The following is a 13,097-nucleotide window of genomic DNA, read 5'->3' on the forward strand; positions in this document are numbered from 1 at the left end:
TCTCTTTCAAATATGCCAGTTTTGTGGTTTGAAACTAAGGAGCAATGAAATTCCTTAATGTATTTTTTACACAAGTATTTCTGGCAACTGAAGATACTCAGTGCACACAAGGGACACTAAATGTTCTAATTGGAAGAGCTATATCCAGACTCAGATTTTTTTCACCTTTCTTCACCTTCTTCCATTCTATTCTTAACTATTTCATATTGTTGACTAAGTTTCTAATCCAGGTCAAATTTGAGAATTGCAAGAAACAAAGAGTATAAAACCTTGGGATTATGTTTCTTCATGTTAAAAAGCCCTGAAATACACTATTTTGAGTATGCTGAACATGTAGCAAATAAATCTCTAAAGATACTGAACTTCATGAAATTTTGCACCCTCCTCAGTTTTGGCACTAAGTAAAACAGTTTGTGTGCCATTCAGGAAGACAGAATTTTCTTCTTAAAAATTCATTCCATACAGCCTTGAGAACATTTAGGACCCTTCTAACCCCAAGTATTTTCAGTTTGCACAATGCCTCTAGCCTAAAAACACAGATTGATGATGTGTTTAAAATTATCCAAGGAACATAAATGAAGGAAGAAAGAGCTTTATGCCTCTTTTCTTTACCACCACCGCTGTATGTTTATTATGGAATTTCTATGTAAAGCAGGTAACCCAGCATTAAAAAACTGACCTGGTCTGTAAAATATGAGAGTTGCCTGTTTAGAACTCTGGCCTACAGCCATAAAAATTTGTTTAGTTATCTCACAGTTATGTCACATACTCCTTCCTCAAAAGATCTGGGCTAGATTAATTTGATACTGTAAAAATATGTTATGTGAAAAGACGAGCTGACGTATCAGCCTTCAGTTTTGAGAGGAAAGGATATCTCAGAGGGCTGACTGGTTCATGATTGTAAGAATGATCTAGGAGTGGGGTAAAAAAGGCCAGTGCTGATGCACCAGCTTAAGGGAAAGCCCAACATTTGTTTATATTATTAAATGACCTTACTATTGGCATAACTCTGTTTATGTTGCAATCATAAGGTACTGGGAAAGGACACACTCCCAGGTATCTGATGCACAGATTCTGAGGGCATGCTGGGTTCTCAGAATGCTGCTTGCCTGAGCTGACAGAGGGCCTTTTCCAAGGATACCATGTGATGAACACCCTCAGTGACTTTTAGAGGATGATACATAGAATACCAGTGTAAAAGGCAGAAAAGCAAACTGGTTTGTACATAAAGACTTCAGTATTTACCTCACTCTTCGATCACTCTTCGTTAACTCTTTCTGAAAACAACAGTGAAGATTTTCACTTTGTTTCAGGTTTTATTTTAATTCTTTCTGCAATTCTTGGGAAAAAAAAGATGGTATATGTTGCTGTTTAACTAAAGAAGTAACAAAAACATTAAGCAAGATCATTTTGATATAAAAAAACTGGATCTTTATCACAAAAAAGAAGACAAGGAAACTTTCATGTGCTACAGAAAACTCACTTAACCTTTAAAATCTGCTAGGCAGTTTTGTGAGGAACCACAGCAACTAAAACACATATTACAATAATTAAATATAAAAGCAAGGGTTGAGCATCACATATGTTATCTACAAAAGTTGTTAGACAATAGATGGGAATGTTAATGCACAGAATATTCATGTTGTGCTGCTATCAAGGGCATACATCAAAGTGGAGTGCTTTTTTGCAGAATCAAGGGAAAATGACTGTTGTTTTGGCACACAGTATGACATGGCATGTCAAAAGAAATTATAAAATGTTTTCAAGATGTACTGAGTATATCACTTATAAAGTATTGTGTTTACTAGGAAGGAAGAACCAAAAGGCAGAGGAGTTGGAGGATCCTCACAGCCCTTAAAGCAGCCTAGGTAAGCATGGTTACAACTTTTGGGCTTTTGCAAGCTAGGCCTAATCTTCACAGACAAGCTCTCTGTGAGCAATATGGCACATAGGGATTTACAGAACCTACATAAAATTTAAAATTTCTTATTTGAAGTGATTCCATTTTGAGAAGCTTAAAATTATCTTTTCCTCCTGAAGGTTCCATAAGATGTTGATTTAGAGCTCCATTTTACGTAGAAAAATGCTCTAAATTTCTCTTGTAAGCATTTCACTGGAAATAACAAAGCCATTCATAGGTTTGCTCAAATATATTTTAAATTGGTTGATGGACTAACATTGAAGGACTAAGCAGAGCTATGGATTCACTTCCCGTGAGTGATTTTTATAAAATTTCCATATGTCAGTGACACAATGTCATTTAAGGACCTTTTTTCTAAATCACATAAAACCGATTTAAATCAGTTACTGTTTTTAATCAAATTCTGCTGCCCCAACTTAGAGCTTGTCCTTTGAATCCATAAATTACCTGAAGGAAATTTACCTTGAGTATGATAAAGTATTGACAAACACGTAACTCATCCTCTGACAATTCTTGGTGCTTGTGAAAAACGTTCAGTGGTGAAAGCAGCTGTGCCAGCAGCTCCTTCGGTGCAGTTACAATCTTCCTTGACAAGACCACAAAAAACTGAGAAAGCTGAACAGTTTCCACACTCCTGATAACTGACATATTTCATGTTTTCCTCTTTGTGCTCTGTTTTGAGTAAGTAAGGGACATTCCAATATTTTTAGATTCCTTTTTTGTTTGCTTTCTCTGGTGATTGCTTTTAGCAGGTGAGTGAGGAGCTTTGAAAGTGACTGTAGGTTTCACAGACTGTGTATGCACGTGCCTCTGGGAGCACCTCTGCAGGCTGCAAAGGTGCTAGAAAACACAGGAACAAGTTTCAAACAGTACTAAAATACTCTCTGGTAGTAATTTTTATTACAGCATATTCTGACCTTTTAAGTCATAAGGAACTGATATTATTACTGTACTTTTGGTAAATGGGAATCATCAAACTGCTGTTCCTCAAGATCATTCTGAACAGCTGCAAGGACAGTTGCCTCTCTGGGGCTGCTGGTGGGGATGAAGGAGGGCACAGAGTTGTCTCTCCCTGGTCCCACCTCATGCTGTCTATGCCAGATAAGGCACTGTCCAACTGGGAGCTGGCTCTATAATCTCTATCACTGCTGGGAGGGAAGAGGGAGCCTCCACAATGGAATTGCTGCGGTACAGATACACAGTACAAATTCAAACTTAGCATAGGCTGAATTCTGCAAGAGGAAACTTCACACCAGGTGTCAGAATTGTGTTTTGGACATTAAGAAACTTGGGTTTGGTCCCGTTTCTTAACCAATATAAATCTCAAATATGACTTGGAGAACTCTTTTATTTGGCATCTGTAGCCAAACAGTTTTCTCAACTCCTGTTCAGAGTGTGTCAAAATTATTACTGTAAGCATTAACTGGATAACTTAGCTACAGTCTGATAGTCATGTGTTGGCTAGTTGCTTCAATGTCAATATGCTTTTTGTTTGCTGACATTATTTTAGCATTACCCATAGTTTGGGTAATATGTCTTCTTGTTTATATTTGGGAGTATTAATAAAGCACATAAGACCTATCTTACAGTTCTTTCAATAAGAAGCCCATGAAGTTTTGAATAGATGTTCCCTGACTAACATAAGACCATGACCAGTTTTCTCTGTTAGCCTGTGGCTCTCACACCTGGATTAATCTTGGAATGTAGTCAGCAAGTAGGAAGGCAGTAGCAGAAGAAGGATGGCCTTGTGCAAAGACTGACAAAAATTCACAGCACTCACTGTCACAGTCTCAGCACAGTCTTGTCACTTTATTCCCACTTGTATCACTCCTTTGGGAAAGGGAAAGTGTTTCAAACTGGGGTGTCAGCAAAAGTGCCACTACTGCTGGTTGGACAGAGGGAGAATCTAAAGGTATCTGGGTTTACTGATGATTCTCAGTAATAAACTGTTGGCTGCCACTCTGCTTTCACCTTCATCAGTACTCTGTGACTGTGTCTTCTCTGTGCTCCCTAGCAAGTGTTCAGAGAGCTGACCAACTGAGACTAAACTTCTGAAAATACAAGCTGCATGAATGAATCAAAAGCTACATTGCTAAATTCCAGGGGAAGACCAAGATATTTGAGGTTTCAAATCAGTCCTTTACAAGCCTCCCAACTGGATTCATTATGAAGTCGCTCATCTTCTAGATGGAACATAATAATTCAACAGAGAAATTCACAGGCCTTTAAATGGTTGTTTTGCTTTCATACTTTTTTTTTGTGAAAAAGATTAGAGTACAAAGCAAAACTGTATCGCTATCACAAGAAACTTCTAAGCAAAACAAAATTAACATGAGAAGCAAGTAGAGCATTACAGAGAAAAATGGTGCTACTCAAGAAACAGATAGTACTATTAAGATCGTTTAGTTGGCAAGACAGAAAGCCTGGACTGATTGCCAGCAGAATGGCAACAGAAACATTCAGAAAAATTCCAGTCTCACAAACATTAGGCCACATGGGAACATTTAAATGCAGTGCAGTTTGCTTCCCTAAAGAAGTGATGGGAAAAAAATGTTTCTTTTGTTTTCGCAGAGGAGAATTTTATATTTGGTAGAGGAGAATGAGTATAAGCTATAGGCAGAATTTTAATCTAGATTGGCATTCCACTCAGGCAGGGAGTAGGCAAAAAGGCTTGTCTTAGCTGATGTATTTTGTGATTGCTGTAAGATGGGGTAGGATTCTCCAGTCCTCGCTCATTCCTCACTCAGTGTCTGGAATGCACAGGTACAGGGAGCCCCTCTCTGCTTGGAAGCGAAGCAGCGTGTGGTTTGATCTGGTACCATAATTCACTGGTGGCATGAGAACAGGGTATAGATAATGGCATATGTAAAAACTCAGTAACAGACTATTTCAGCTGGAAGCTGCAGTGTTTGAAGGAGTGCAGCCCCACCCTTGGACACTGAGGAGAAATCATAACCAAGTTCTTGTACTGTAAAAGAAAGTTGCTGAGGTTTTTTCCTAATACCTTCTTTCTCATTTCTTCCTTTTGCTGTGGTCTGTCTCCACAGGGAGCAGGATCTAGCTCTGGCAGCACTAAAATTTTTATGTGATGTTTAATAAATGGGTCTTGGTTTCAGTCCCTTTTCCATAAGATGTCATTTGAATTTTAATATATTTAGCACAAAATATAAAGCCTATCCCTGTGCAGGTATTTTACCTGTTACAAAAACTGCAGACATTCCACTTGACTGCTGTGAAGGATTATACTTGAAGAATACTAAGATACATAAATATTTGCACAATGACATGAACTTAAGCTGTGCAGGACAAACTTTGCCTAGTCAAACAGAATCTGATGAAAAATTTTTAGATTTAGAGCAAGTTCATATATTTGTACCCCCATCTTCAGAAAAACAAGCCGGTGAAAAAGATACCACTAGAGTCTGAGGGATAAATTGGACCTGAATTTTCACATTTATGTTTTTTAGATTTGTTTTGTACTTAGAATACGAGGAAGCCTATTAGAGTACGTATTGCAACTTTAGAAAATCACTTGTCTCTGAAATATCCAAAATGGTCACTCATGACTTAGAAAAGCCTGAAGAATTTAATGCAGAAAGGTGATTTTCATAATCCTACACGACAGGAAGCACATTGCATGCAGGATCTCTTGTAATGAGCTGGGCACAGCACCTCAAGTGCAAGGAGGGCTTTAACTTTGAAGTCTATGCTCTATGGTTCTGTAATCAAACATGAAAAGTATTAAATTCAATATCAATTCAATATCAAACATAAATAATCAAAATCAATTAAATTCAATATCAAACATAAGTAGTATTAAATATCAGAGAGCTGGCAGGTCACAGTAATGCATTGCCACACTAGAGACAGTCATGGTGGTAAAGCTGCACAACAGTGGGAAAGTAGTGGGGATTCAGTTCATTTCTCATATGTGTTTATTTGTTATTGGTGGGGAACATATTTGTTGATTTACTTGAATAATGCTGCCATTTTGCAATAGGCCATTAGTAAACATTTAGGGATCTTCATTTTATATATAGTTGGGCCCAGTAATCAATCTGTTTATTACTTTAATTATTCTTGCTACAAAAAGGCTTTTATATACTTAAGAAAGAAGATAAACAAATTGGAAAGTGTCCTGCTGGCACACCAACATTTGGGAAAGGATACAGACAGTACATCCTTAGACATTTATATTTATTTCCATACTACAAACTGCTAAGATACTTTATTCTATGCAAACACTGGCAAGAGATCAATATAAACAAAATGATCCCGGATGAGCAGCTCCAGCTCATTGTTTATGGCCATTTCTCATGCAACTGCCTGGTTTAGCTGTTGAACAATTGCTGGTGTTCCTGACTGGAAAGTCTCAGTTACTTTCCCGTGAAGAATCTCGCAAGCGAGGAGTAAGTGACAGTGCAAAATTGTATCCTATGATGATATAAACGATATAAAAAATCACGGCTTTGAGGATAAATCTTTTATTCATAACCATAATTTTCATGCTATTGCATCTCTATTTATCAGCCTCCATAGCATGTCACTTCTCCCATCCATTCTTTTGGCACTGCAGCCAGTAAGATGGATACTCAAGATCTCTATCCAAACATGCATTTTCTAGAACATGAGGTAAAACCAGATGGAATCTGAATTACAAAAGTACAGTAATCACAATGCATATTAATAACCTGTAAAAGTAGACTGAGTCTTTGAAATGTAGTTTACATATAGTCTTTGTATGTAGTGTCTGAAGGTCTTATTTATTATTATTGATTATTTATTAGACATTACTTCCAAACTTCCAAAAATAGCAACTTGTATTTAGAAATATCAACAATAAAAACTGAAGTCCTTCTATTTTGGAATTAGGGTTGCTTAATGTCACAATTTAGGATGGTTTTACTTAATGGTAATTAATAAAATATTGTTTCAATTGTTCTTTGAAGAGTCTTGTCAGTGGTACACTGCAGGAAAACATTTATACAAATGGAATTTGGCTATATCAGATATTTTAAAATAATACATTGCCCATAGATATTTTTATACTGGTTTTTGAGCAAGTGCACATGAAGGATTCGCTCAGGTTGCTCATTAACTCTAAAATAGGAACATTTTCATTTTACATTAATTTGTTCTCTTGTATGAAAATATTTCTTACCTGAAAAATATTTCCCCAGTTCATCAAGCTCTTAGGCAGAGGAATAATGTTACTGTGTTGGAACTTCTAAAGCCATCGGTCTAGTTCTAGGCTTAAAGTTAAAGTTATGTAGAAATGCAGAATCAGAATAAAATCCTAAACCAGCTGAAGCCAGTGGCAAAATTCCCATAGGCTACAACGATGCCAGCATTTAATCACACAGTTTTCATATTCAACCACCTGCATCCAACAACCCTCTTTACCTTACTATTTCAAATTCCATTATTTTAAATTAGCAAAAATGAACAGGCGTTATTCTTCTACAGCTGCATATATGAAAAATATACAAGGCATATATTTTAATATTTTTATGAGATGGTCTACAAGTTGTACATAGAAACATCCCTTGGTCATAAATCTGGCAACACTGTCCATTTGCAAAATGACAGGAGGAAAAGAACACATAATAGATGAGAGCTAAAAATACAAGCAGCTACATCTGTAATGCAGAACAATAGAAATAATAAGGATGGGAGAGGACAAAATAAAATCCAAGTTAAGGGAGTAACCTGGGAAAAGAGATGAAGAAAATAAATACGCTGGACAAAAGAAAACAAATATCATCCTAAATCAAAAGAAAGGTCAACTGATACTGGCCAGAGAGAAAAAGAATTGCACAACATCTACATTTTTTCCCTATATTTAATGTAAAAAAAGAGAGAAGCATGGAGCTCAGTAACATAAATATTGATGAGGCTTTGGGAATATCTAGCAGCAGAATTAATAAAAAGAAGGTAAAAGAATATTTAGATAATTTAAATATTTATGATTCAGAAGATCTAAATCATATTCAACCAAAGGATCTTAAGGAATTGACTGAGATGGATCTGACAGACATCTTTGAGACCCCACGGAAGAAAGGTTAGGTACCAAAGGATTGAAGAGGGATGAATCTTAGGAAGCAGAAAAAGGTAAAAACCAAAGAATTTCAAGCAAGTTTCCAGTATTTCCTGCCATGCAAAATATGACAGTAAATACATAACTAATAGTGTACCAATTAATGCACAACAAGATCATAATACTATTTTGAGGCTGCAAATTCTGTGTCTCTGTCAATCTCTCTCTTTTTGGTTAATGTCATTCAGTCTTAATCATTGCTGAATACAATTAAAAATTAATAAATGTCAAAAAACTCAACCCAGATAAAGATTTGGAAATAAACAGACTATTTACACAACAAAACAGAATATTTAGCCACAAATCTGTAAAAACTGAAAAGTTTAAGGACAAAGCTTATAAAAGGAAACAATCAAGAGGATTACAAATAAAGTTTCTTAGAAGTACACGTTTGTTTTAAAGGACAGAAGTTCTTGAATGCACAAGTTCAGTCCCAGTATAATTTAGACAAGTGGAAAACCATAGCAGTTCTCATGGAAAGTGAGACAAGAAACAACTTCAGCCTGAGTTAGTAACTGTTTGAATTGCACGATCACGAGCCAGGATCCCACTTTTCACTCAGAGGTTAGTTAGTAAGATTACTATTCAAAATATATTCTTGCATAGTATCACATCTGGAATGCAAAGGTGATTCCCATCTTGTGGGCTTGCCACCACTGTCTCCTGTTCATCTCGTTCACAAACTGCTCACATCCTGTGTTAGACACCACTGAATGTTTGACACTTATTCCTATTAGAAAATGTTCCAATATTTCTCCTTCAATGACCAGAATCTTCCAATTTCCAGCTAAAACCTATGAATTGCCAGCGTGAAACTGCCCATTATTGGCAATGTTTTAATTTAAATAAGTGCCCTCATGTTGGCTGTTTACCTCTCTACAGTGTTGGCAGACATTAATCAGAACCTTTCTCAGCCCTTGTTTTCTTTGCCTAGACAAGTCAAATTCTTTACATTTTCTCTAATCCTGTTAGTAATCCAGTTCTTTCAGCCAGTGATTCTCCATCATAGTCAAGACCAGGTTTTACATCACTGTCTAAATGCAATACTGTTTCCCATGCCTTCCTGATACATCTTAACATGAAGTTTTCCTTTCTTTTTAATATTTTGCATTAGTCCTTACAGTTGTCTTGCAGTTGATTAAGACTCTAGATCTCCTTTTGTAGACTTTCACCAGTTAAAGGCAAAAATTCTCCTTTTCATGTTTAAACCCATGACTTTGCAGTGTGCAATATCAAATGTTCTTCTATTTGTATTTCTGAGATCATCAAATCATCTAAATTGACCCACACGTTATTCTGTTCCTCTTCTGTATTGATTATCTCTCCCAATTTTCTGTTCTGAGGAAATTCCATTACCACGTTTTTCCTTTCTGTGTCATGCTCATTAATAGAAATATTAAATGAGACTTTGAAGAACTCCATTAGCATACTCTTTTCATTGCAATGCTTTCCCTTTAAATTGTTATCCCTTCTTTACATATTTCCTTGCCTACTTTAGGTTTCTTGTACTGTTCCCCAACTTCTCTTGCTTAACTAGTAATTTTCCAAATGGTATTATATCAAAATCTATATCAAAACTTTATGAAGCCCAGATTAATAAGACCTGCTTCATTTCCTTTGTCAAAAAATCAGTTACTTTATCTGAGAAAAAATATCAGATGTTACTAAATTTACACTTTGCCGGTGGTTCATTCTGCATTTTGATCAGACTTACAGTGCCATGTTCTTAATTTTTCAAAACAACTACATGCTGCACTTATCCCCTATCTGCATGTTTTTAAAATTTTCATGAGGATTTTTAGCATGCAGAGGCAGTGCTCGTGCTCATCGGCCACATTAACACAATGGCTCTTTTGGAGCCATTACAGTTGATCGTGCCAATGATCCATGGATTATATACTTTTATAAGGTCTGGTGCACTTGCAAACAAAAGGGTTTTTTCCTTTGCGTTTCTCTTTCTCAAGAGACGTTTTTTCTTCCTTCCCGAATTATCCTTTAATATTTATGCAAAGCAACCAAACAAAGGAAACCAAGCCACAGAAATTCCAGGTAAGATGATGTGATGAATACACTAAATCCTGGAGCAGAAAAGTAATTTCTGTCTCTGATGGAGGATTTTTTTGGCTGCTTCTCTGTTCTGTGCTTCCATAGAAAGCCACAGAAAGGCCCCGATGCACTCTGGGGATCATAAGCATATGTGCAAATTTAGTCCCATTTTCAACCAGGTGTCCAAGAGAGAAGTTGTTCCCTGAGAAGAGCACTGTTGTGGTTCTGTCTCTGTCATATCGTGTTGCCACTTATCCCCGATTCTCCCCATTCCCCAAAAAACCCCTGTATTCTGGACAGGTCCATGTTACCATCCATCTTTGCTTGGGACCCATCCTGATAGCCATTGCCTCTGGAACAGGGAAACCCCTGGAGACTCAAATGATGTCTGACAATGCAAATTATTTATGGTGTTTGGGCGTTTTTGGTCCTGCCTAATGGTAGTTTTCAGGCCATGCTCTAAAGCTGGGAAAACCCAAGAAGGGAATACAAGAGAAGTGGTGTCATGAGATAAACTTCCATGCTTGTCCTCTCCTAATCCTTTCTGCTGACAGGACATCTGTGAGTATCTCAGGGAAAAGGCCGTGCTAGAACAAACAAAAAATAATCCTGTGCTGAGTGGAAAGATTTAATTAGCATTAGCTATGCTGCTATGTTGATTGATCTCTGTCACAGCCTCCCTGTTGTCCCCACTATACACACGGGTTTCTTGCCTAACCCTATTCTGGATAAAACTAATTAATTTGCTGGACAGAGAGACCCTAATGTAGCCCAAAGGGCACTGTTACCCCACGTAGATACAGTGCAGGCTGAGACAAGTTTTACTCCTTCCACACAATCCAGAGTTCCAGTGGTAACTCAGCCAGCTCCACACTCTCAGTGTATCCCAGATTTAGGGCAGGTACAGCCAGTCTGCTCCAGGAGCCATTAGCTCTGCTCACTATTGCACAAGCCTCTTACTTGGCTCAGGTTCCTCCTGCACACATAATAAAGACCAGTAAAGACAATAGTAATGTAACCAAGGCCATTGAGCAGCAATGGGGGGCAGCAAAGTTAAATAAAAACAAAGAACCTGGAGGAATTCAGGTGTGGTTCATCATACACAAAGCCAAAAAATCCCAAACCAAATGCCAACTCTGTAAAAATAGAGGTACTGAATCTGCAATGATATATCTGGAGACGATTAATTAGATCATAGAAGATTCTCATAAAAAGCCCTGCTGTGAGTTGCTTAAAAGAGAAAATGTGATTTAACAAAAGAGCTTTAACATCCTTGCAACTCACAGTTCAGAGACTCCTCACCAGAGTGAGGGCTTTGTCTGGAACATGCCTGTGCCAAAGACCTCCTGTGTGACCACAGGAGTGTATCTTACTTTCCCTGTACCTTTGTTACTTATCTATAAAATGGATAATATATTCCTCCTTTCTCCATCCTTTATCTCGTCTGTTTAGATGTTAGTTTCTTTAAAGAAAAAAATTGCCTCTCACAGCAAGGGAGAAAGAGTGCAGGCTCAGTAATAATAACACTGAGACCTAGACATTGTGTGACAAAGTAAGGTGATTTCCTCTTTGTCTCCTTGCTCATCAACCGGGTGTGCAACACTTTATGAGTCTGTGGGCATATAATGGAAGGCTGCATAGCTGGGAAACCACAGGGGCATTCACAGGCTTTTACCAAGGGATAGGAACTGTATTTGAATTAGGAGCAACTGACATTCAGGGTCTCCAACAATACAGATAATTTGGACTTGTATAAGGAAGTAGGAAGTACTTATTAAAAAGAAAAGTTGTGCAGAATACTGACCAGAAAAAGAATAGATAAGGGCTATTTTCAATAACTACTTGAAGTCATCATCCCATTGAACCAGAAAAAAAAACCCCACACTTGCTGAATTGCATCAATAGAAAGAGAAATATGCCAACATAGGGAATACTAATGAAAAGATGTAGTGTATAAAATCTAGTTCCATCTGCAGTATTGCAGTCAGCTTTGATTACCTTGTCAGGTGTGGGATGCTATCAGTGCTGGAAGGCTGGAGTGCAGGAAGTCAGGGTGGTTCCAGCTTATGAGAGTCTTTGACACAAAGCAATTCCGAGGGATTGGGCTTGTTTGCCTGATAGAGTTCAAGGACACTCTAATAGAATAGAATTCAAGGTGACACCTCTGAGAAGCACATAGCTAAAGATCACAGTCTAAAAGAAGGGCTGAAGGAGGAAAAGACTTACTCAGAAGAGCAACTTACTGATTTCCACAGATCTCCCTCTCTTTTGGGGATCCAGATTACTGTTTGCTCTCCCCTGTGCTGTGTAGCTCCATTTGTCCATTCTGCTGATGAAGGGAGCTCTTAAGGAGCGTTAAAGGCACTCAAAGTAATTCTCATAGAAACATAGAAATCTAAGTTCTGTAGTTTTGTATCATCTTTTGGTTTGTTTGCTATATAGGAGCAAGGGTGTGAGATGGAACTGTTATAGATGCATTTAAAAAGCAAGTTATGTGAGGAACAAATGAGTTCTTTTCCTCTGCTAGGCAAATGAATTCTTCCTGTGCCTAAGAAGCAGGTAGAGTAGTCTTCTAGTTTGAATGTTAAAAGGTCACGAATGGCCTCTTTTTACAACAGCCCTCAGCCCAACAGATTTTTTTGTGCAATAATTTCTCATTCTAACAAATTTTTTGTTTAATGTTCCAATCCTTCTTGGTCAGATGTGTGTCCTCTCAAATATGTAACCATTACAACTACATGTGTTTGGTGATTGCCATGAAGTTGGTAACAGTAAGAAAATATGTATTGTATCCTTGTAGACTTCTAGAGACTCTGGAATGAACATATGATGTTAAGACTGAGTTGTCTGGCAGTCCAAAAACACTTTGATTGTTGTTTCAGGCTCAAATTCAGCACTTACTGAATTACTTCACCGTCATTGTACTGTTAAACCAACAGAATTAGTAATTCAAACCTCTTGGAAGGAGGAATACATTTCAATGTTCCCTTTTAAAATTACTGTGGAGGACTACAGATACTTAAGTTTTATAGA

The 13,097-nt window shown here is 37.4% G+C and overlaps 1 long non-coding RNA gene across 1 annotated transcript in view; it reads left to right on the forward strand.

Moving 5' to 3' along the window:
* The first annotated feature begins 1,821 nt into the window (after window positions 1-1,821).
* Window positions 1,822-13,097, forward strand: part of LOC113988934 — a 42,168-nt gene continuing 30,892 nt past the window's right edge. The window contains exon 1 of the long non-coding RNA XR_005562606.1: window positions 1,822-1,868. This is a non-coding gene — a long non-coding RNA (uncharacterized LOC113988934). The remainder of the gene's footprint in view (window positions 1,869-13,097) is intronic.

Source organism: Pipra filicauda, unplaced genomic scaffold, assembly GCF_003945595.2.
Source record: "Pipra filicauda isolate LSUMZ 115617 unplaced genomic scaffold, ASM394559v2 scaffold148_size1903560_pilon, whole genome shotgun sequence".
NCBI classification, from domain to species: domain Eukaryota; kingdom Metazoa; phylum Chordata; class Aves; order Passeriformes; family Pipridae; genus Pipra; species Pipra filicauda.